Here is a 25409-nt window from a genome sequence, read left to right as displayed (position 1 = left end):
TTAATGGCATCTAGCCAGTCAACATTTGGCTCATCAAACTGGCTCCTGTACTTGAATGTGTACTTCAGATAGACCAAACCACCTTCGCTGGACCCAGCAGCAGCTTCCTTCGGCATCTCCCACCCACTTGCGAGCGACCACACTCTATAAGTAATATGCTCCTGGACTAAGTCCCTGGTGCCTATGTAAGTGCATACTGTATTAAAAGCAGCCTGGCATGCTAGAATGCCGTTCCCAAAGGCAGTGGATGGCCTCCTAATGCCGAAGTGAGACCAGATAGGGTGTTGGATAATCCCCTTAATATCTTCCCTTTCAACCAAGTCATTTTTTACATAGAACCACTCTTGCATTCAGGCCCCTGGCCATCTCTTCCGAAATGTCGGAACTAGGTAGCTCACCTCAGAGCGAGGCACAAAGCTGTAGCAACCAAAATTGTTGTGATATTGCTCTTTGCTAGTAGCCTTCGTTTCATAGGATAGCTCGTGGATATTGCAGAAGCATTTGTTCCAATCCCTGGCTCCTCATGGCCCAAATAAAGATCCCCATCTTGATGATAGCTTCGGGGGTAAGCTGATGATGGTAAATTTCGAAAGTCTTTAGAACTTCGACTAGCAATTTATCTAGAGCGAACCAAAGCCCCGCCTTCATGAAACTTCTATAAACTACCACCTCGTCAGCTTCGGGCAGAGGGACATTATTTTCTCCTCCAGCCCTCACAATTGAAATATCACGGAAATACCTTCCTCTCATTGCATCAATTTGCCCCTGCTTGATGGTTGATTTCCCGACGACAACATGGCTTGGTCTCCAGGGTTGATCTTCGGCATCTTCATCCCCACTCTCTACATCAAAACTTTCACCATCACTGGAACCCTCAGATATCCCAGCTAACGTCTCATGAGCAATTTTCTCTGCATTGGTTCTTTCCATAGCTTCGTAAAACCCGGACAGCGCTGGGTCAACAATCTTCTTTTCGTCAGCCATCAAACCGAAGGACGTTGAAATGTCGAAGCTTAAAATCCAATTAAACCCGACAAAGCAAGAAAGTTTAAAATGACAAGCACAGTGTAAGAGACTGGAATGGCACAAAAAATGTTTTCAATGTGGGCTCCTATTTATATGCCTAGCGCCCCACGGTTTGGTGGGTACTACATGTCAGTGTCATTTGCTATTCTAGTGAAGGGAAGGTGTTTTTTCGGACCTTCAGCTAAAGACCTTCGTTCACGTCGCAGTCTAAATTTATTATAAAGAAACAAATTAATATTGCGAGGGGCTACTGTTGGGGGCCTTCTCCTTCCAAAGGTCCTCAAAAACATAATTAACCATTTGTTTTTAGTGTAAGCTATTATAGGAAGCTTCGTCTCCAGGAAATAAACCTCTTTCTTATGACGAAGGACACACAGGATGAATATAGATTAAAAGAAGATAAGAGTAAACGCCGAAGCTATTGCTAGACGGAAAAGCTTCGGCTCGCAATGAAGCAGAGGAATGTTGATAAAGGCCGAAGGAGGAAAAGACTACTTAGTCCTTTATAATTTGTATTACGATCATGTGTAAAAATTAAGGACATAAATGTACTTTTGCTCGGGCTGCGTCCGGTGCTTATAAATAGATGAACAGTAACACTGTATTGTTCACGCTGGATTGTATTCACTCTCTTGCATCCTCGCCTTCGAGCAAGCCGAAGGTATCATTGTAATATTTATATTGTTGATATTCATATATGTTATGTGGGATGTGAGAATAAATGAATTATTGAGATATGATTATCATATTTATTACTTTGCATTTCTAATCCTGCATTGATATGATGAAGGTGTGTCCTTCATGACCTTTGTCTAGGAAGCATTAAACCCGTGGGGGTAATGCTTCAAAGGACGAAGGTCCTTATTGAATAACAATTGTGTTGTCTTGTTCTTGACTCACAACATTTGAGAACAAGTGACCAACAGTTCCATTGTTGCTTCTAATCTTTTTGATTCTCAATCTGAACTCATTTTGAGCCCATCTCAAAAATCCTTAAGGTCTCTTGGGTTTGAGATTTTTCCTGCAAAAAAATACCCATGTGAAGCGAGAATAGTCATCCACAATGACTAGACAGTACTTACTCCTGCCGATGCTTATGTAAGCGATCGGGCCGAATAGATCCATGTGGAGTAGATCAAGCGGCCTGTCGGTCGTCATGATGTTCTTGTGTGGATGATGAACTCCAACTTGCTTCCCTGCTTGGCATGTGCTACAAACCCTGTCTTTCTCAAAATGAACATTTGTTAGTCCTAAAATGTGTTCTCCCTTTAGATGCTTGTGAAGATTCTTCATCCCAACATGGGCAAGTCAGCGATGCCAGAGCCAGCCCATATTAGTCTTAGCAATTAAGCAAGTGTCTAGTTCATCCTTGTTATTATTAAAATCAACTAAATATAGCTGACCATCTAACACTCCCTTAAATGCTATTGAATCATCACTTCTTCTAAAGACAGTAACACTTATATCAGTAAAAAGACAGTTGTAGCCCATTTTACATAATTGAGAAATAGAGAGCAAATTGTAATCTAAAGAATCTACATGAAAAACATTAGAAATGTAATGGTCAGGAGATATAGCAAATTTACCCAAACCTTGATTTCCATCCCCGAATGTGATAGCTCTTTAGGGATCTTCATTTTTCTCATATGAGGAGAACATCCTTTTCTCCCATGTCATGTGGTTTGTGCACTCGCTATCCCTCGCTATCGATTATCCAACTTGATCCACCGGATGCATAAACCTACAAAATAAATTTAGGCCTTGTTCTTAGGTACCCAAACGGTCTTGGGTCCTTTCACATTAGAAACAAGCACCTTGGGTACCCAAACACAAGTCTTGGGACTCTTGTGTTTGCCCCCAACATATTTGGCAACTACTTTGCCTGATTTATTAGTTAGCACAAAATATGCATCAATGGGCTTAAATGAAATGCAATGTTCATTTGATGCACTAGGAATTTTCTTTTTAGGCATTTTGATATGAGTTGAATGCCTAGAGCTAGATGCCTCATTTCTATACATAAAAGTATGATGAGAAACATTGTGAGGTTTTCTAGCATGAATCTTTCTAATCTTATGCTCAGGATAGTTTGCAGGATATAAAATGTAACCCTCTCTATCCTGAACCATGGGAGCCTAACCCTTAACAAAATTAGACAATTTGTTCTTGGGGCATTAAGTTTAGTGTTAATTTGGCTCCCTTGTTGGAAACCAATACCATCTTTAATGCTAGGGCGTCTCCCATTATAAAGCATACTACGAGCAAATTTAAATTTTTCATTTTCTGTTTCATGCTCGGCAATTTTAGCAGTTAATTTAGCTATGTGATCATTTTGTTCTTTAATCATGGCAAGGTGATCATCAATAGCTTCAATATTAACATCTCTACATTTAATGCAAATAGTGACATGTTCAACAGTAGATGTAGAGGGCTTGCAAACATTCAATTCTTCTATCTTAGCATTTAAACTAGCATTCTCATCTCAAAGACAGGAAATTGAATTATAGCACATGCTAAGCTCCTTAGTTAAGTTTTCACATTTTTCTACTTCAAGAGCATAAGCATTTTTCAAATTAACAAATTTTTTATTTTCTTTAACGAGCAAGTCCTCTTGGCATTCCAAGAGATCATCCTTCTTGTTAATGGTTTCTATTAGTTCATTTATTTTTTTCTTTTGGTCCATGGTAAGGTTGGCAAAGAGAGAAATTAAATCATCATTATTATCACTAGAGCTACCCTTATCACCAGATGTAGTGTATTTGGGGGTATCTCTAGAATGTACCTTCTTCTTGTCGTCCTTAGCCATGAGACACTTCACTACAGTAAACGAGGACATTTCCGACGGCTAAAACCGTCGGACATACGAACTAAACCGTCGGAGATAAGCTATGTCCGACGGCATTAACTTATCTCCGACGGTTTTAAGCCGTCGGAGTTAACGCGTCGGAAATAGCGTTATGTCCGACGGCTGCCGTCGGACATAAGATATGTCCGACGGACCTATCCAACCGTCGGAGATAAGACGGAGTAACCGTTTTAACCGCTGCCTGGGCCCACAACTACTACGTCCGACGGTTTAAAGCCGTCGGACATATTCTATATGTTATGTCCGACGGCTTTAAGCCGTCGGACATAACACAAACCTTATGTCCGACGGCCTGCGCTATGCCGTCGGACATAACGTTTTTCAGAAATTGCACAAAAATCTGAATTTTAAAAAATCTGACATTTGCAAATACAAAACAGAATTCATACACATATACACATTCACATTAACAAATATACTCACATAAGTATACACATTCACAAATATAATCACATAAGCATTCACATTCACAAAATTTAACATAACAACATAGTTCCAAATGGTTGCAATAAGTGTTTACATAAACATAGTTGTCCAAACTCCAAAATGAACATTATTTCGACGGGTAGGCTTTCACATGAAAGGTTTCAACAAGTGTTTTACATCAGTATCACTCATATCCATCGCCACCTCCTCCGGCTGGACTATGCGTGCTGAAAAGATTGTTCACCCACGAATGTGTTGTGTCGTCCTGACCAGACCCATCTCCAGGTGCGGCAACTGAAGCGGGTGGTGTCTGAAATCCCTATAACACAAGCACATGAAATAGTAACCACTCAGTTGTTCATTTAAACACATAAGACATCTATGAACATGTCACACACGCATATGTGTACATACCATAGGGAATTGTGACGGAGGCGGAGGCGGTGGTGGAGGCGCCAACATTGGCATTGGCAGTGCAAAGTCCGGAGGCGGCATCCCATATGTCGGCATCGGGACGCCCGCTTGTTGGGCTAGTTGCTACAAATTATATACAAGTCATTGTTGAGCAAACAAGATACACATCAAGTGTTTTGCAAAATAAGCTACAAAATGTTAGTTCAACTTACCGAGAGAAGAGCTTGATTTTGGGCCTGGAGGCTTGCATAATACTCGTCCCTCTTCTTCTGGTACTCGGCTTGTTGTCTCTGGTATTCAGATTGTTGCCTCTGGTACTCCAATTGATCCCTCAAGACTGATTGATGGTACTCTGCCTGTTGACGCAACACCGCAAGCTCTATCTCATGGGCTGCTGATCGTGAACGGGATGACTGTGAAGACGACGATGTGGATTGTCGTCCACGGCGTCTCAGCTCTCTGGAATCAATCGTAGAATCAAAAATACCCAACCTACAAGAGTGAACCATGCACTTAGTATAGTAACTCATGCCTCAGTTGAATCGCAAGCATATGATGACAATTTTGAAAACCAAATCAAATAATCTCACCGTCCATGGGCTTGTCCTCCTGCACTAGCATATGCTGCCTGAGGGTCGATTGGCTGGCTCCTCCAATCGTACTCCTCCCCATGGCGTTGAACCATCTCCTGCCCATACGAAGCCTGGAGGCAAACAATATCAAATATAAGTGCATAACCCCTATGCCATTGCAAACAATATCAAACACATAATAGAGTATCAAAAACTCACTAGACGGTCGGTGGCCGTCTGAGTGCATAACACATCAGGATTCTGAGGATCAGAACCCCTATGGCCTTGCATATACACCTCAACATCCGTGGGCGTACGGCCGGATTTGACTTCCTGTACATAAAAGTTATATTGACACATTTCTATGTAATTCAAAGTTACGACAAACTGAGACTTACCATTCGCTTAGCCAAGCGCACATGACCATCACCGCCGTAGTTGTGGAACGACTCAGTTCCACGGTTTCCCCTGTTCCTTTCGGAAATGGCACGAAAATCAGGGGAACCCCACCATCTGCACAATGCCCGATAACCGTCTGATCGGGTGGCCATCCATGGCACCGACACCTACATGAAATTTTTTAAATAAAGCAAGCAAATACATGGCTTCGTGCGATATGAGAGGCAACAACCTGTTTACCTCTAGGTATTGCTCCTCCGTCAAGTAAATTGATGACCACTCGGCCTTTGTATTTGGCATCGGTCGATCATCAGCATTTGCTCTGTACCATGCCTTTATAGCCTGAATTCGTGCATAGTACATTGCATCTGCAACGACATCGTTCGCGTTATACTCAAACACGTAACGAGCGTTCATATCATATGATCCATCGTCCGGCAACTTGTACCGTTTCTGCAAAAACCATAGTGTTATCATAAAAGCAAACATATATGGAATAACTAAAATAGTATAAACAAGTCATACCCAGAATGCATCCCAAACTAGTGCTTGTGTGTTGCCAAACGTTCTACAGACACCATAGCGATAATGCTCCCAAGTGGTGGCGGGGACAGACTCGCCAGTAGGCAAAGTCACAAGACCAGGCCAGTGCAGACGAACAAGATTACCAAGAACCATGTTCACCTGCCTGTAGTGTCCTGTGCCTGTGAACGAGTCGTCGATCCAAGTCCTGCAAACAGAAACCAATGTAGAAATTAAAACATAACTTTCAATAACATTTAAGCAAAGATATGTCACTCACTTTCCACTAGGCTTTATCACAACCCGAGATTCCGGTGGAAGCTCTGGAGGTGGTCCAACAAAATGTAGCTTCCTCGTTCTCTTAACTCGAGAAGTTCCAGACCCAGCTGCAGAATCTCCACCAGCCCCAGAATCCCCAGCCCCAGAATCTCCACCAGCGTCGTCTCCAGCATCATCTCCCACATTATCTCCACCATCATCTTCATCATCATCTCTTGCATGATCCTCTACCACTGGTTCCTCAATTTTAGCATCCTATGAAACAAATAACTTACATCATACAATATTAAGTAACTCAAATAATGTAATTTAACAACTAACTTACATCTTGTGGAGGCAAATGTTCTGCCAGCGCTCTCCGTCTGCTCATGGTAGAACCTGTGCCCTGAAAAACTGAATCCTCACCCCTCGAGCTGCTCCTCGAGCTACTCCTCGACCCAAGCAAACTACGAGCTAAAGACTTCATTTTCTTTGACATCCTATTTTAACAAAAACAAGTTAGTACATAAATCGACAATAAAATAATAAAATATGCAATAAATTCATAAAATATGCAATAAAATCATGATCCATACTCGTCAATCGTAATCGTAATCAAAATCAGGATCTAGTTGCTTTCGTCGATGTAATGGACGCCAAGTAGCTTTCTTCTTTCTCGTCACTCGTTTTCTTTTTGGAGGAACCTCTACATCATTTTGATCGCCTAATAAAGATTCTTCCAACATTTCAGTTTGTACATTAAACGTGCTTGTAAGTTCTTCGTCTTGGAAAATCTCAGCAACCCCCACTTCCTGCTCGATTTGACTTTCAACATAACCAGCATCACCAGGAGCATATAGTCGTTCACGAGGATTAACTTTGTACACTACCCTCCAATCAACCAAACCGTTTTTCTTAGATGGATATGTCATATAATACACCTGCTCGCATTGGTGGGCAAGGATTATAGTGTCGTGGCCTTTTAATCTATCGTTGTGTTTGACTTCCACCATGCCATATTGATTTTCTCGCGTTGTATTTGGAGAAAACCAATCACAATCGAAGAACACCACTTTGAGTTGTTTATCTCCAAAAAACTTGTACTCGATTATATCATTAATGACTCCATAATAATTAGTCACCTTCCCTTCATCGTCGACAGCTCTAGTTACAACTCCGGAGTTTGTCGTGGCTGCTAGAGGATGATCATCTTCGAACCTTGTGGAACGGAATCTAAAACCATTGACATCATACCGACCATAACGTCTGCCAGTTACTGCTCCTAGGGATAATTGTCGAAGGTCCGGGTGTCTTTTGTTTTGTCGGTGATATTCATGCAAGTGCTGATAATGCTTTCACCCATATTTCGTTCCTGGTGCATGACATCAATGTTATGCATTAGAATCAAGGCTTTCATATAAGGGAGTTCCCATAGACCACATTTGTGAGTCCAATTATGCTCGGTTCCATAACCTTCAAAACGATTTCCATGTTCGTTTAGTTTCAAATCATTAAGTCTCGCGAGAATCTCTGGACCACTTAGACGCTTGGGTGGTCCCCTCGTCACAATCGTGTCCTTTTTAAAAGCGTTCCTATCGAACCTGAACGGGTGATCCTCTGGCAAAAAACATCTATGACAATCGAAGTAACATATCTTTCCACCAAACTTTAGTCGAAAGCATAAAGTGTCTTCAACGCATATAGGACATGTCAAAATCCCATGACAACTCCATCCAGCAAAGATACCATAAGCCATAAAATCATGAATAGACCATAAAAACGCGGCTCTCAAGTTGAACTTCTGTTTCTTGTAACAATCGTACGCCTCGACTCCTTCCCACAAAATTTTCAATTCTTCAATCAGGGGTCTCATCATCACATCGATCTTTGTTCCAGGATGATCCGGACCAGGTATTATAAGACACAAGAAAATAAATTCATATTTCATGCAAAGAGCTGGTGGAAGGTTGTATGGAACAGCAAAGACGGGCCAACATGAGTACGACGTTGCAGTTACATTGAATGGCGAGAAACCATCTGTTGCCAAACCGAAGCGGACATTCCGCACTTCATCAGCAAAGCTGGAATCAAAAGCATCTAGTGCCTTCCATGCAAATGTATCAGCTGGGTGCACCATGACATTTGGATTCTCACGTACCCCTTCTTTGTGCCACCTCATGTGTCTGGCTGTATTCTTGGAGATGAACAAACGTTTCAACCGAGGTATGAGAGGCATGTAACGAAGCTGCTTAAGTGCAATCTTCGTAGTCACGGTCAAACCATCGTCGTTTTCAACCTCAACGAATCTACGCTCACCACATACAGTACACTTCTTCTCACATGCGGTCTCCTTCCAGAAAAGCATACAATTATTTTCACAGACATCGATTTTTTCGTAGTCCATACCGAGGCCAGATAACAGTTTTTTAGACTGATACATGTCCTTTGGCATCTTGTGATTCTCCGGAAGTACATCACTGATCAAGTTCAAAAGTTCCTTGTAACAGTTGTTTGAGAATGCAAACTTAGACTTAATAGCCATAAGTCGAGTCACAAATACAAGGACGGTCACTTTTGTGTGCTCATGCAACGGCTCTTCGGCAGCTTTAAGGAGCTCGAAGAACTTCTGAACCTCAGGTGTAGCTAGATCCTCAAACTCTGTGGGTTGACCGGGGTTCTCCGAATCGACGGTTAGAAACTCATGGCGTACATCGTCAAGCATCTCTTCCATCCTATCGTAGTCCTCCTCTTCATGTGACTGAACTTCCGATACAATACGAGGAGGTGGGTCCTCACCGTGGTGCACCCACACCTCATAGCCTGGCATATAACCGTTCTTGCAAATATGTATCGACATAGTCCTCCTGTCAAGGAAATTAATGTTCCGACACTTGCTACAAGGGCACCTAACATCGGTTCCAGTCTCTGACCGAGCAAAAGCATGGTCGAGAAAAGCATCAGTCTTGGCCACCCACTCACTTGATAGAGCACCTCTTTTCTTCCAACCTTCATACATCCATCGACGATTCTCCTCCATACTAGATACGAGACGTTAACTTAATTAGATAAGTAATGCACGGACCATCCGTTTTTACGAAGAAATCACGCCCCTACATCTGTAGGAAAGGATAGGTCCTAAACCCACCCAGGAGTGACCGACGAGGCCGTGTTTATGACAAAACATGTGGTCGTGCGAAATTTCGGCAGCATAACCCCGCTGTTCTCCAATCGCACGCCTAAAAATGGTGCAATTGGAGAACAGAGAGGTTATGCTGCCGTAACTAAGCACGAGCACATGCTTTTGTCATAAACACGGACTCTGTCGGTCACACCAAGGCTGTCCAATAAAGGGACAATTCCGGCCCAACATACCTCACATGCGTCGCTTGTAAGGTGTGTTGGGCCGAAACGGGTGACGCCTAGGTTTCGTTTGTTCACACTACGATACACTATGATTAACTATAATCATCGTGCATTATTAAATAATTAAACTAATAAACCACAATACAATATTACATACGAAATAACATTGTTATAAATGACAAATCATATAAAATAACCTTATTTCCGAGGGCATAATAATTACCCTCGGAAATTAAAAATTTAAATTATCTAAAGTACCACTAAATAAACTAAAACAAGCTACTTTAATTACGTAATCAAATTTTGGCCGTTGGACATAACAAACTAAACAATCAAATACATTCATACATACATTTCTAATCAAATACATTAATACAAACATACAATTCTAATCAAATACATTAATACAAGCATACAATTTTAATAAACAAAATTGCTAATTAAGTATACTCACTTAGCGGGTGTGGAGAGCCGGCCGGCGATGGGCGCACGGGCGGGCGGCGGGCGCACGGGGCCGTTGGCCGGAGCACGGGACGGCGGCCGGAGCACGGGGCGGCGGCGACCGGCGAACGGGGCGGCGGCGGCGGCCGGAGCACGGGCGTGGCGGTGGCCGGAGCACGAGCTCGGGGCGGTGGTGGTCGGAGCACGGGCGTGGCGGTGGCACGAGCGTGGCGGTGGTGGCCGGAGCACGGGCGTGGCGGTGGCCGGAGCACGAGCTCGGGGCGGTGGGGCGGCGGCGGCCGGAGCACGAGCAGTGGGGGCGGGCGGTACGGCGACCGGGCGGGACGGCGACGAGCGTGGCGGCGACGAGCGTGGCGGCGACGGCGGCTTGCTCCTCGGACGGCGGAGGCGTGCTCGGCGGCGGCGGCAGAGAAGATAGAGACGCGCGGTCGGGTGAAACTGAAGCCGCGCGGGGCGGATCCGCGCGTTAAAAAGCCTTATGTCCGACGGCTCGGTACGAGGCCGTCGGACATAAGCTTATGTCCGACGGCCCCGTAGGCAACCGTCGGACATAAGGTAATGTCCGACGGCCAGTCTGACAGCCGTCGGCTATATTTTGTTATTTTCGACGGCCGCTGTTGGCCGTCGGACATAACCTTATGTCCGACGGTTGCCTACGGGGCCGTCGGACATAAGACGACCGTCGGAATTTTATAGTTTTACTGTAGTGCTTGTGGCCGATGTTGGGGAAGAGGAGGCCTTTGTTGATGGCGATGTTGGCGGCGTCCTCGTCAGAGGAGGAGTCGGTCGAGCTCTCGTCGGAGTCCCATTCCCGTCCCATGTGCGCCTCGCCACCCTTCTTCTTGTAATACTTTTTCTTCTCCATCTTTTTCTTCCCCTTCTTGTCGTGGTCCCTGCCACTATCACTTGTATATGGACATTTAGCTATGAAGCGACCGGACTTACCACACCTATAGCACACCCTTTTGGAACAGGGTTTGTAGTCCTTCCCCTTCCTTTGCTTGAGGATTTGATGAAAGCTCTTAATGATAAGAGCCATCTCCTTATTGTCAAGCTTGGAGGCGTCGATTGGAAGTCTACTTGGTGTAGACTCCTCCTTCTTTTCTTCCATTGTTTTGAATGCAACGGGTTGCACCTCGGCTGCAGAGGTGGCGCCTTGCTCCAAGTTGACAATGTGTTTGGAGTCATTGATCATAAGTTCAAAGCTCACAAACTTGCCAGTCACTTCCTCGGGAGACATCTTTTTATATCTAGGATCCCCAGAAATTAATTGAACTTGAGTAGGATTACAAAAAACGAGGGATCTTAGAATAACCTTGACCATTTCATGGTTATCCCACTTGGTGCTCCTGAGGTTGCGCACTTGATTCACCATTGTTTTGAGCTGATTGTACAACACTTGCGGCTCTTCTTCTTTGTTGAGGACGAATCGACCGAGCTCTCCCTCGATCATTTCCCGCTTGGTGATCTTAGTCACCTTGTCCCCTTCGTGCACCGTTTTGAGGACGTCCCAAATTTCTTTGGCATTTTTTAACCCTTGCACCTTATTATACTCCTCTCAACATAAGGAGGCGAGGAGTATAGAAGTTGCTTGGGAGTGAAAATGCCTCATTTGGGCAGTCTCGTACAAGTCATAGTCCTCGTCGCCAACCTATGGTGCATGCGCTCCAAACTCAACAATATCTCATATGCTTTCATGGAGTGAGGTTAGATGATGCCTCATTTTATCACTCCACATACAATAATCTTCACCATCAAAATATGGTGGCTTGCCTAGGGGTACCGAAAGTAGAGGAGCACGTTTAGGAATGTGAGGATAGCGAAGAGGCATCTTACTATACTTCTTATGCTCGTGGCGCTTCGAAGTTGTAGACTCGGCGCCGGATGTGGAAGGTGATGAAGAGTCGGTCTCATAGTAGACCACCTTCTTCATTTCTTTTTCTTCTTGTCACCCTTCCTATGTGACTTGATAGAGGAAGAGGATTCCTCCCTATACTTGTCGTCGGACTACCTTGATAGAGTCCTTCCCGAGCCTATGGCCTTGTCGCCGGTGATGATCTCCCTCTTGGCATGATCTCCAGTCATCACTTCGAGTTTGTTAGACTCTTAATGAAGCACTGGCTCCGATACCAATTGAAAGTCGCCTAGAGGGGGGTGAAGAGGCGAAACCTAAAATTTATAAACTTAAACACACGCTAAGGCCGGGGTTAGCCTTAGAATTAAATTCAAGTGCGGAAGATTGTTTCTCTTGTTAAGAATTGCTCAATTGATGTGGATGACGTTTGGGAGCAAACTCAAATCAATATTAGCAAGGAAACTTTAGAGAGAGGAAAGAGGGCAAACAAATCAAGCGAAGATCAATGCAAGTGTACACGGTGATTTGCTTTACCGAGGTTCGGTTCCAAAGAACCTAGTCCCCGTTGAGGAGGCCACAAAGGTCGGGTCTATTTCAACCCTTTCCCTCTCTCAAACGATCACTTAGACCGAATGAGCCTGCTCCTTAATCAATTGGGTCACTAAGACCCCGCAAGGACCACCACACACTTAGGTGTCTCTTGCTAGCTTTACAAAGCACTTAGAGAAATAAGGATGGGAAGGAGAAAGCAATCCAAGCAACAAGAGCAACAAAAGAACACAAATAATCCTCTCACAAGTCTCTAAGCACTAGAGTTGATTTTGGGAGATTGGAGTCAATTAAATGCTTTAAATGTGTCTTGGAGTGTTTGGCTTTGCTCTTGCAATGAATATGGAGTTCAAAAAACATGGATGCCATTGAAGGAGGTGGTTGGGGGTATTTATAGCCTCCAACCACTTCCTAGTCGTTGGCTGTTTTTGTTGGCGATGGGCATAACGGACAGTCCGGTGGTGCACCGGACATGCACTGTTCACTGTCCAGTGTGTGCCACGTCAGCACGCCCGTTGGGGTTTGGAGCGGTCGACCTTTGAAGTTAATTGTCCTATAGTTGCATCGGACAGTCCGGTGCGTTCTGACTTTGCAGCCTGACATCTGACTTTGCACTGGTCACTTTTGCAGTCGATCATTGGCGCCAGGTTACCGTTGCTCCATTGGCACACCGGACAGTCCGGTGAATTATAGCGGAGCGAGCCCTGAAGAAACCCGAGAGTGGTGAGTTTGTTTGGTGCTTGGCCTGGTGCATCGGACACTGTCCGGTGCACACCGGACACTATCCGGTGCTCCACTTGTCAGTACACTCTCAAGTCCTTTGCTCCAAATTTATTTGAGTCCCCAACTGAATTTCTTTCTTGGTTTGTGTTGAACCTTATGCACCTAAGATAAATGACATCTAGGCAAACTAATTAGTCCACGTGGTTTGTGATGGGCGTCAACCACCAAAATCGATTATAGGAAATGATTAAGCTCATTTCCCTTTCAATGTCTCTGTCTCAAAAACCTCAGATGGCTATGCATGTACACCGAGTAACTTAAAAGGATCCATCTGAGTGTCCCGTGGACCCCGGATAAACCACTTACAACCAAGATCGCAGGATTAAGTAAACACAAATAACACACCAACATTTACAGCGGAATTTCTTTATTAAAAAAGTTACAAGTTTCATTAAGATTTCATTATACAAGATTAGAGTGATTATAAACTAAATCCAAAGTATTTCACTTTGAATGATGTATAATTTTCATAAGTTTGAAATACATGCTAGCTTAACTGACCATCCTCAATAAGAAGTATAGAAGAGATACTTAGACCTATAAGAAGGTCGTGCCCACCGGCGCTTAGCACCATCCACAGCAGCACAAATCTAGTACATGCAACAACATGAGTTCAAAAACCTTAAGTACAAAGTGTACTTTCGCAAGCCTTACCTGTCTAAGGAAAAAGACTCTCAAGGATATGCTGGCTTTTGGGAATCAAGGTAAAGCTTATCAAGATTCAAAGACTCTTTTTGCAGAAAAGCTTACGATGAGTGGATCCTTAATAATTCATTTTACTTATTAGGTTAAGTAGTTACCTACATCTAGATTTCTTTCTATTCTAGATCAAGCACTTGGCCTATACTAGCCATCTTTTATCATCCCTTGAGTTCACTTGTCACTACATGTAGGTTAGTGATCAAGTCTTCATATCCAAGAAGTAACAGCGATCTGAATCGATCGATACCCAGTTGGGGATCTCCAACCACACAACATATGTAGCACTTAACCCTTGCATATGTCAACTCGCACCTGGATTTCTTAAGACCAGAATGGGTTCATGCCAACCGAGAGAACATATACTCCACCGTCCTGCCTCTTGCCACGAAGGGTACACGCTACTCTCGCCATCTCTCCACTCCCATTGCGTGGTAGCCTTTTTGGTATTGGTCCGACTAGGGCAAAGCTTACCCATAGGGTTTATAGGTTTGTTGCAAGACGTGGTGGATGGTGTGACTTGGCCACCCACCCTGTCATCGGACTGGAAGGTCGAGTGGGATGCCACCTCGGTAGGAGAAGACTAGACGAAGCAGTGGGCTAGGCTTTGCCCTACTCCCTATTTGTCGTCGTTAGTTATTATCCACTGCATTTGAAAACAATGTTTCGTATTACCAAACTCTGATTTATGTAATAACTCAAGTACTTCTTTAATCTGTGGTTTCATACTTTATTGAAATTTTTCTATGTCTCACCTTCGTGTGAGAGAATGGTACTCGATCCTTGTTAAGTGGTTAATCGGACTCGATCCGATGGATTAACAGTTTATTCCGATTTAAGTGTATGATTGCCTCCAAGGCAATGCTTGAGCACTTAAGCTGGAATAATCTGGGTGATTCCGCCAGAGCTGGCATTGGAGCGAATACCATTACAGAGAAAACAATAAGTCATGGATTCCAACCTTTTCTAAAAAGTAAAACTTGCTTAGAAACTAGTGTTGGATAGATCGTCAGGACGATAACGATAGACCTAGGACGAGCAGCCTTAGGAATAGATGGGTAGCTAGGTGGCTATATAAGTAAGTCATTCAGGCTGTTACTATAATAGGTGGAATACCCTAGGAGCACCCCTATGATTGATGAGAGGACGTCAGTATGAGCATGCATGCATTCTAATCATGATTATAAAATTGCAATCAAACTAGCTAAAGAGGAAGAGTACATTAACCTTTGACAACTTAAAAACTAGGATAAAAATTGCTAAGGAAAAAGTAGACTAAGTCAACATGGATCAACCCATGCAGAAATTTTCCCTTTTACCCCCAGCACACCTTTCTCTCTTTTAGTGTTTTCCCCTACACTCACACTCACCTTTCTTACGCAGATGGCTTCTCCCACACCCAATGACGGAGGAGACACCCGGTTTAGCTTCGACTACCTTTCCTGAGAGGGTTTTCCATCTATTTTTGGGAGGTGTTGAGCGCAGCTAGGTACCTCGCACCCCCTCTATACATGGTGCAGCTGTACGAGAAGCATCGAGTGCCACGTTGTAGGGTTTGGCTGACCTTGGAGCCTCACCCTTTGCAGCTATGATGGCGTTCGCTAGACTCTGAGTCAGTCGGGTTCAAAGTGGATGACACCACTAAGGATGCAGCCATGAAGGCTTTGATGACCTTCTATGGATATCACCCACTGGAGATAATGATGCACCCTCTCGGACTCTTCCCCGCTAATAAGAGGGATGATCCGATGTGGTGTGACCAGGTACGCTACGCCAAGGATGTGTGAGCTATGCAACCTAACCAGGTTGGGAGGATCACTATTCAGTGCAAGAGTGCGCTATATCGCCTACTGGCTCTGCAAAGCGATGCCATGGCACACTTGACAGGATTAGCTCAGACTGCCAAGACAACCCTCGATGGCAGGGAGGTCTTCGTGGTTGACTTGTCCTCTGAGTTGGTGAGAAGGATCTCCAAATTGATCAGATGACTAACCACACCCGTGATCTTGAGCAGCAAGTGGAAATTAGGGACAATACCGTTAGGTCCTAGAGAACCAGCTCCATGATGTACATGTGGAACTAGATGAGACCAATGCTCACTTGGAAATGCACCACTAGGAGATGCAGCAGGAGATGGAGGTAGTCAGAGATAGCGAGGAGGAGGAGGACCCTGAGGAGATTGAGCTAGCTTCTAGCATGGACACCGCTCACTCTGGAGAACCCCTTCACCTGAGACTAGTGTTGCCTCTATTGCTCGTGGTTAGATGGGTTAGTAACAAACATGTTAGGAAGATGTACTTTTCATAGCTTAGCTTTTGGGCACCACATGATGTACTAGGCTAGAGAGTCAAGTCTTCTGATATGATGTAACCCAAGAAAACCTTTATGATTAATGAAAAGAGATGGATATTAAGTTTCAAGATTTGGTTCAAGCTTTACTTTGTGCAGTACTGAGTCTCAAGGTTCAAAATAAATTAGATTCTTCCGTTTATCCCTTATTGATTAGGTCACATTCTGTAAACATGGATTATGAGTGTAACAGGAAAAAAAATTCACATTACAGATCAAAGGAAGAGCGCGTTGTGGAAAGAATGAGCAAGTTCACCCACCACTAGCGCAGGCTCCCACAATGCAGGAGCCGATGGCTCAGCCGAATGAAATTCTGTGACAGTTAGTGCAGTGCCAACCTGAGCCACAACACTTTGGTGGTGGACAACAACAACGCCCATAGGTAGCCTCCACCTACCAGGAGTTCCTCAACACCCAGGCGCCACTGTTCACTAGGGCCAAGGACCCACTGAATGCAGACGTGTGGCTCCGAGTTGTGGAGTCCAAGCTCCCCTTTCTCACCGGGGCTTGCCCTAACGCAAGCAAGACCCGTTTCGCCACCCAGCAGCTCCGTGGACCTGCTAGGACATGGTAGGACCATTTCCTCGCCATGCAGCCAGCTGACCACGTGGTAACCTGGGACGAGTTTAAAGCAGCATTTAGAGGACACCACATTCCAGCAGGCATCATGGACCGCAAGTTGAATGAGTTGCTAGCTTTAGCCCAAGGGACCTGCATAGTGTTGTAGTATGCACAAGCTTTCAACGATCTGTGCCAATACACCGGATACCACGCAAACACCGATGAGATGAAAAGGGATAGATTCCGGAGAGGTCTCAGCATGAAGCTCCATGAACGTCTAAACACTGTCTAGGCAAATAGCTACAATGAGCTGGTCAACTTGGCCATCTCTCAAGAAGACTACATAATAGCTCACCGGGCAAAAAAGAAGAGGAGGGCACCAATGACTAGATCTTCATCACAACCTCAGTGATTCTGGATCGTCTAAAATAATCAGAACAGGGGACATCAGCAGCAATCAGGAAGATGGGTGATAAGACCACCTCAGCAGCCGCAAGCACCCAACCGCCTTCTAGCAACCGTTCAAAGGAACAACCAGCCTCAACAGCAGCCACAACATTACCGATAGGGTAACGGGAACAAGTGCTACACTTGTGGCAATACGGGCCATTACGCTAAGGATTGCCCGCTGTAACACCTCAAAATCCTATTTTGGGATTTATAAAGGTGCTCCAAAAGATTTGAGTTAAAATGTTTTTTAAAAGTATAAAGAAAATAAATAAAGAGGTCCAAACTTTGGTAATTCAAAACTTGAAGTTAAAAAACTTGGAACTAAGGTTAAAAGAGAGAACATAGAAAGATTCTCAATTGTTTAATTAAGTAAAACTATTCATTATAGTGCCTAGGAACCATCTCTTCGTAGAAAATAAATCGGAAATTCATGGACAAATAAAACTATTTAGAATTGATGTTTAGAGAATATTCACCAAAAGATAGACTTCAATAGATTATCTCCCACAAAAAAGAACAAATAGATCTATCTTATAGACCCATCTTACCTTAAAAAGATTCTATCTTATCCTTACATCCTATCCTAACTACCTTGCTTATCTCACCCTAGAGTAACAACCATGATCTAGTCCAAAATAAATTAATTAGATCTTATCTAGTCATATCTAGTCATGCCAATCTAATCTACATCCCATCTAATCTGATGTAACCAATACTAATCAGATCTAATCTAACCTAATAAAACCCAGTCTAACTGACTCACATTCCTTGCACTAATTTGTAGGGTAAAGGAAATTAACCCAGATTAGTTAATACATTAAACTCTACACCTAGAAACTCTTTGCTCACCTAGCTCACGTAATACTAAATTAGTGCCTTAAATCAACTTGGCCATAATCCACAACCTGACCTACATGTGGGGGTGCATAACTAATCTATTCCAACCTAACCGCAAAACATAGATTCTGACCAACCTACCTCTTGAAGTATATCTTAGCCACATGTCCCTAACTGGGTGGAGACACCAAGACCGAAGGAAAGGAGAAGATCAACCTCTACAAATGCATCAAGATCAACCCCGATCTCCAGATGCATCAAGATCCATCCGGGATGGAAGTTTTTTCTTGCCCTAATCCTTCTCACCTCATTCTAGACTTTCTCTAACCATATCTTACCTAATAAATGGCTACACACAGAAAATACCCATTGAAGAACTTGAACAAAAAAATGGTATTTGTTGGAGACTTGTTCTCAAATGCTACGAATTAAGAACAAGGCAACACAAAAATAGGTTAATGGTTAATGCCCTTCGTCCTTGAAGCATTATTTCCCTAAGGATATAATGATCTACGGACGAAGGTCATGAAGGACGTACCTTCATCATCACATCATATATCAATGAAAGACGAAGCATATGAAACATGAGAAATAACATGGATAATCATATGACATCACCAATATATTTTAATTATATCATCAGGAATGAATGAATAAGAACAATATCGAATTACATTTGTACCTTTAGCTTGACAGAAGGCAAAGGTACAAGTGTGATGCATGAGTGAATACCAGTCAGCATCAACAGTGTGGGGGTACTGTTCATCTATTTATAGGCACAGGGTGCAGCCTGTGTGAAATTACATTCATGTCCTTTACAGCTGGTTACAACCATGACACAAACTTATCGTGGGTCGATCGGTCTTTTCATCTTTAAGTCGGTGCAACCCTTCGTCTCAAGGCGTGTCACTATGCTGAAGCTCCCTGGATGGTAGCATCGGCGTTGCTTCTGTGTTGATCTTCCGAATGTGTTTCTTCTTACAGGACCTTCGGTGACGAAGCAGACCCCCAACAGTAGCCCCTTCGCGGTGCTAGATTGTTTTTCGTAACGAGCTTGATTCGTGAAAAAATTCTCCAAGGCTTCGGAATGCCGAAGGTCCGAAAAACACCTTCCCTGAGCTTGTTGCCTAGAAACGATTAAAATATTCCAAACGCGAGGTGACCCACCATGCGACGGGTACAGGCGATTTGGCGATTCACCTCCCACGCGCCGTGGTCCACCGTTCAGTGGGTGCAGGTAACTGTTCAGTGGGTGCGGGCGACTTGACGATTCACCTTCACACCTGCAGCACTATATAAACAGACGGGTAGGTGTGAAGTTACCACAACATTCATTGCCATTGCAGTGTTGTGCTGCTGAAAATATTAACCATAGCCGAAGCTTTTTCATCTCATTCTCGAGCAAAGCATCATCTTGATTTAGATTCGGCATAAGAGAAAGCTTCGTCAAAACTGTAAAAATCATCAATTTCATAAGATCTGCAAGAAATTCAATATCAGATGGCCAGAGTACGTTCAACTGCTAGGGTGACCCATGACGGAGAGGAGGCCGAAGCTACCGAAACAGAGGGGACTATTGACAAAGATGCACATACTGCTGAGGCTGAATAAGCTGATATTGAGGAAGAAAATGTTGATGAAGAGGAAGACTATAACACTCTAGTCCTAGCAAAGCCCAGCCACTTAGATTTTCAAAAATCTAATGTCTCAGAGGCTGATGTGCCGATGATGATGAAGCTCGGTTACTTCGGGAGACAGAGAAGAAGCTTCTTCGTTTTGCCGGCGAAGAAACCACCCCAGAGCCAAAAAATGACAAAGTAGTAGTTTTCAAAAGCTTTTTCAAAGCTAGATTGCGGTTTCCGCTTCATGAGATGATTGGGGAAGTTTTGAATAATTATGAAATTTATCTTCATCAGCTGACTCCTAAAGCTATCGTTAGGCTCAGCATCTTCATTTGGGCCCTTTGAAGCCAGGGAATGGACCCAAATGTTGAAGCCTTCTGCCGAGTGCATGAGATACATTATCAAACGAAGGCCAGAGAAGATGGGCTTCATGAGAATTTTGGCTGTTACAACTTCGCTTACCACAAGGACATGAAGGCCCCGATGCTAAGCTACCGCACCAAGTGACCAACCAGCTGGAAAAGTGAGTGGTTCTATATCAAGGCTGATGAGAAGAAGAGAGAGAAATTGAAGACGCTGGTAATGAGCCCGCTGAGTTTAAGCTGTGCCGCATGTCATCGGGGTCACCATGCCAACAGGCTATGGCAGAATTCAGAGTTGTGACTGAGTAGATCGGCACTAGAGATCTGGTGCAAGAATACTTAGCCAATGGGGTATTTCCGACGTTGAGTGAATGGAATATGCCGAAGCTTAAGGGAGAAAAGAAAAAGAATGAACTTATTCGTCTGCCCTATCACTTCAAGTTCAAGAAACAATTCAAAGAGCCTTGCCAAGAATGGCTACAAATGATTGAGGCTATGTGCAACGAAATTTTGGGCAACTATACTAAGAAAGAAGATCAACTGATGAATGCAGCCTTCGACACCCGACCAAAACGAAGGTTGAATCGAGTAATGGATGTCGTGAACTTTGAATACCCTGACTATGAACGATTAAGCAAGGGTGCCAAAGGGTCAAAGTGAAAAAGGGTTGTCATTGTTATGAACAGACAGGCTACTAGGATGATAAAAGAAGATCAAAAAATTTTGAAAAAGAAAAAATCCAGTCCTGAGCCAAAGGTGACAACCTCGAAGAAGAGGAAAACAGCAACTCCAGAGCCGAAGATGGCTGAGATAGAAGAGGGAGCTCCTTGGACACCTTCTGCTGCCGAAGTGGAAGAAATTATAAAGGTAATGACCGAATCTTTACCTATCAAGCTGCTAAGTCCCCTGGGGCCAGAACTGACAAAGCTTTTACAGAAGAAGGACGAGCCTTCAGCAACGAAGAAGGCGGTTGGGCAAAAAAAGCAAAGGAATGTTACTGTTATGCAAACAATTGAAGAAATGCCACCGTCGGCCTCAGCGTCAAAAATAACACCAGATGCCGAAGTTGCTGCAGCTACCGAAGCTGCTCCCACCGAAGCTACAACTGCCGAAGCTACAACGGCCGAAGCCATGAATCTGGAGAGCACATTATCTGATATTGATAGAATACTCTTGGATATGGCCGTGAAAGAAGCTAATGCAGCTGCCAAAGAAACCATGGCCACAGTGCCTGAAAAAGGGAAGACAGTCACCAAAGATACTTCGGAGGAAAAAGGCTTCAATTTTCAAAATATAATTGGTCAAGAATTATCTAAGGCTGAAAAAGAGGAGCTACAGGCGTATGCTATATCCTGTGGCTACCAGCCAGGAGTGTTGCTCTTCGGCGGAATTAACGAGGAAATCTTAGGATGCATCCGAGATCGAACTGGAGCGAAGGTTATCAGCACTATGTCGAAGAGTGTTGGTTTCCCGAAGCTTGAAGCTGACATCAGTCGCTACCGACAACAGCATATCGTTGGTAGCTTATTCTATTCTAATTTCAAGGTAAAATTTTTCCTTCGGCTTTTTCATTGTTTTACGTTGAAGGTGATTGCTGGCGAAGGTTATTTTGTACAGAGTATGCTACTAAGTAAAGACTTGAGGATGCAACAGGACATCGAGGATAAGAAAAATGAGGTTATAATTGAAGGCTTGGAAAGCAAAATCAAAGATCATGAAGCTGCTCTTGAAAAGAAAGATTTTGTTCTTCAAACAATGGAGGGTTCACTGGCAGAAGCCCAAGCCAAAATTGGCAGATTAAACAATGAACTCCTGACGAAGTCAGAAAGCTTCGAACAAGAAAAGAAGAATTTTGATGCGAAGCTTGAAGCTGAAGTCGAAAAGAGTTCGAATTTGCAAAAATCATTGAAGGAGCTTCAGGATAAATGTCTAGACTTCGGCAACCGGTGCATGCAATGGCTGAAGCAGGTCTTCAACTCAGTTGGAGCCAGTTCTGAAAAATTTGAACCTTCGGTTGAAGACCTGCCAGGCACCTTCGAACACATTGAGGGCGAAGTTGATGCGCTTGACGAAGTTATAGCTGGGCACAGTGACTTCTGTGCCCTGCTAGCTTCTCGCGGCACAGCTGTTGCTTTCATGAAGACTGGTTGCACACATGGGAAGATCGTGAATAGGCCTAACTTCAGCCTATCACCAGCGGATTTAACTGACATCCCAAGTCTGGCCCGAAGCATTGGAAATAGATTCATAACACAAATCTGGATGAAGGGTGGGCGAAACTTAGCTGGTGACGAAGCTCGGAGTCATCTCAAGCCGGTAATAAACTCGTACCTGTTGCTTACTTTCTCCTTGAAATTTGTGTTTACCTTATACCGCTTTGTTATATACAGGATGACGAAGCCGAAGAGCAATGATCCGAAGCTTGACGGGTAACGATGAAGTGATGAAGCTGCTGCAAAGAGCTCTAGATAAATTTTTGAATTAACTTTGTAAAAGATATTGTAATCTAGGAATTAAACACTGTTCTGTAAATTTGTCCATACCCTGTAATATATTTTTACCTTTCCTTCCATGTATGAACTGCTTTGATGTGGACGAAACTTGTATTTTTTGAGCCGAAGGCGAAAAACACCTTCCCTTCTTTTTGTACACAACGAAGCATAACTCTGCTTTTTTATGCTCATCGAAGCCTTGTCATTAGAGCCGAAGCATCTGTTTGTATTCTATGTTATGATGATGATGATCCTACGAATGTCTAAATGAATGTGTATGAATGCAATGAATGATGTGATGTAATCGTGCAAATGAATGTCCAAACACACGCTTACGAAGCCATACCCAGACTCTGCATCCCCTTAGGAACGACTTTGGAGTCTTCTTCACCGTTTATTTTTCGGTGTTCACCGTTTACTTTTCAGTGTAAGTTCTGCATCCCCTTAGGAACGACTTCTGAAATTCTTCGCCTTCTATTTTGGCGGTATAAGTTCTACATCCCCTTAGGAACGACTTTTGAACTTCTTCGCCTTATATTTCGGCGGTATTTGGCTCTGCATTCCCTCAGGAACGACTTTTGAGCAGAAAACTTACGCTGCGCTCCCTTAGGAACGACTTTTTGTAGCTTCTTCGTGCTCTGCATCCCCTTAGGGACGACTTTGGAGCTTCTCCCTGTTTTTTTTTCTTTTTTCTACACTCGATGGTGCATGCTCAGATTTTACATTTTACATTCTTTTGGGGAATTTTTCTCAAGTAGAGCTAAATAAGAAAGGAAAAATTACAAGCCATGGCCCCATTAAAAACCTTTCTCCCCCTTTGGAAAGGAAAATGGTGCCATAGGAAAAAATGGAAAAAGATTACATCAAATTACACATAATATCGCCGAAGCTCATCCGCATTCCAAGATCTAGGAATGTTGTTGCCGTCCATATCCTTCAATCTGTAAGAATCGGGCCTTGACGAAGATACCACCAGAAAAGGTCCTTCTCACTTCATCTGTAGTTTGCCTACTGTGTCCAGATTGGCCACTCTCCGAAGCACCAAATGACCTGGCTTAATATTTTGCAATCGAACTTTTCTGTCTCACCATTTTATTGTTTCGGCTTGATATTTATTGATGTTCTCCACAGCCTGAAGTCTGGTCCCTTCTATAGTATCTTTTGCTATGTGATAATCAGCTTTGTCTTCTGCCGAAGCTGCTGTTCTTATTGACCCTGCTTTAGCTTCTTCTGGGGTTATAGCTTCATCACCAAATAATAATTTGAATGGTGTGAAACCTGTTGATCTTGATATGGTTGTATTGTGGCTCCACACCACTTTAATCAACTCATCTGGCCACTTTCCTCTGGGCTGATTGAAGATTAGCTTCATTATTTCTGTCATTATAATACCATTTGCTCTTTCGACCAGCCCATTTGACTCCGGATGCCTAACTGATGCAAAATGAATTTTCATGCCAATCTGATCACAAAAATCCTTGAACGTTTCGGCATCAAACTGTGTTCCATTGTCCACAGTTATAGCCTTCGGCACGCTGAAGCGATAAACAATATTTTGCCAGAAAAATTTCTGGACTGTAACCGAAGTTATTGTAGCTAAAGGCTTCGCTTCAATCCACTTAGAGAAGTATTCTACAGCCACCACAACATATTTTAAATTACCTTGCGCTGGTGGAAGTGGGCCTAACAAATCCAGGCCCCATCTTTGCAATGGCCAGGTAGGCTGTATTAACTGAGTGAGAGATGAAGGTTGTTTCTGGTCTCTTGCACATTTTTGACAATTTTCACACTTTTGAACTAGCTCTGCTGCATCCGAAGCTGCCTTCGGCCAGTAAAATCCTTGTCTAAACACATTTCCCAGCAAGGGCCTAGACCCAATATGAGATCCACATAGGCCTGCATGTATCTCCTTCATTAATTCAATACCTTCAGCTCTTGATAAACACTTGAGGAGTGGAGAACAAACTCCATGTTTATATAATTCCCCTTCTATTATCACATACGGTCTCGTCCTTGCTTCCATTCTCTTATTATAAGCTTCGTCATCCGAAAGACAATTACCTTGGAGGAAGGATATCATTTCATTCCTCCAATCTTCACTATGTACTGGAGAAATGACAAGCACTGCTCTCTCCATGAGTTCAACCGAAGGTGCCTTTATTGTTTCCAAAAATACTTCCGAAGGTAGAGGGAGCCCCTGAGCCGCTGATTTGGCTAGCAGATCTGCATGCTCATTTTCACCTCTTGGAATATTCTTGACAGAAAAACCTTCGAAAGAAGCCTCCAACCTTCGAACTGTATCCAGATATTTTTCAAGCTTTGGATCTCTTGCCTTGCTACTTTTGTCCACATGGCCAGAAATGACTTGAGAATCAGTTTTTAGGATGGCCCTTCTTATTCCCATTTCCCTTAACTTCCAAAGCCCCAACAGGAGTGCTTCGTATTCAGCAATATTATTTGTACAACTAAAATCAAGCTTGGTTGCGTAACATGTTCTGACTTTCGAAGGTGCTACTAGGACAGCAGCCACTCCTGCACCGAA

At 43.6% G+C, this 25409-nt stretch overlaps 1 long non-coding RNA gene across 1 annotated transcript; it reads right to left on the bottom strand.

The window, feature by feature from the left end:
- Positions 1–4298: 4298 nt before the first annotated feature.
- LOC109943112 (uncharacterized) lies at positions 4299–4848 on the bottom strand. Its single transcript, XR_002265769.3, has 2 exons — positions 4733–4848; positions 4299–4637 (listed from the first exon to the last, which is right to left on the bottom strand). It is a non-coding gene; the product is annotated as an uncharacterized lncRNA (long non-coding RNA).
- Positions 4849–25409: the final 20561 nt, after the last annotated feature.

This window comes from Zea mays, chromosome 10 (genome assembly GCF_902167145.1).
Source record: "Zea mays cultivar B73 chromosome 10, Zm-B73-REFERENCE-NAM-5.0, whole genome shotgun sequence".
NCBI classification, from domain to species: Eukaryota; Viridiplantae; Streptophyta; class Magnoliopsida; order Poales; family Poaceae; genus Zea; species Zea mays.
This window is presented reverse-complemented; position numbering and strand designations above follow the sequence as displayed.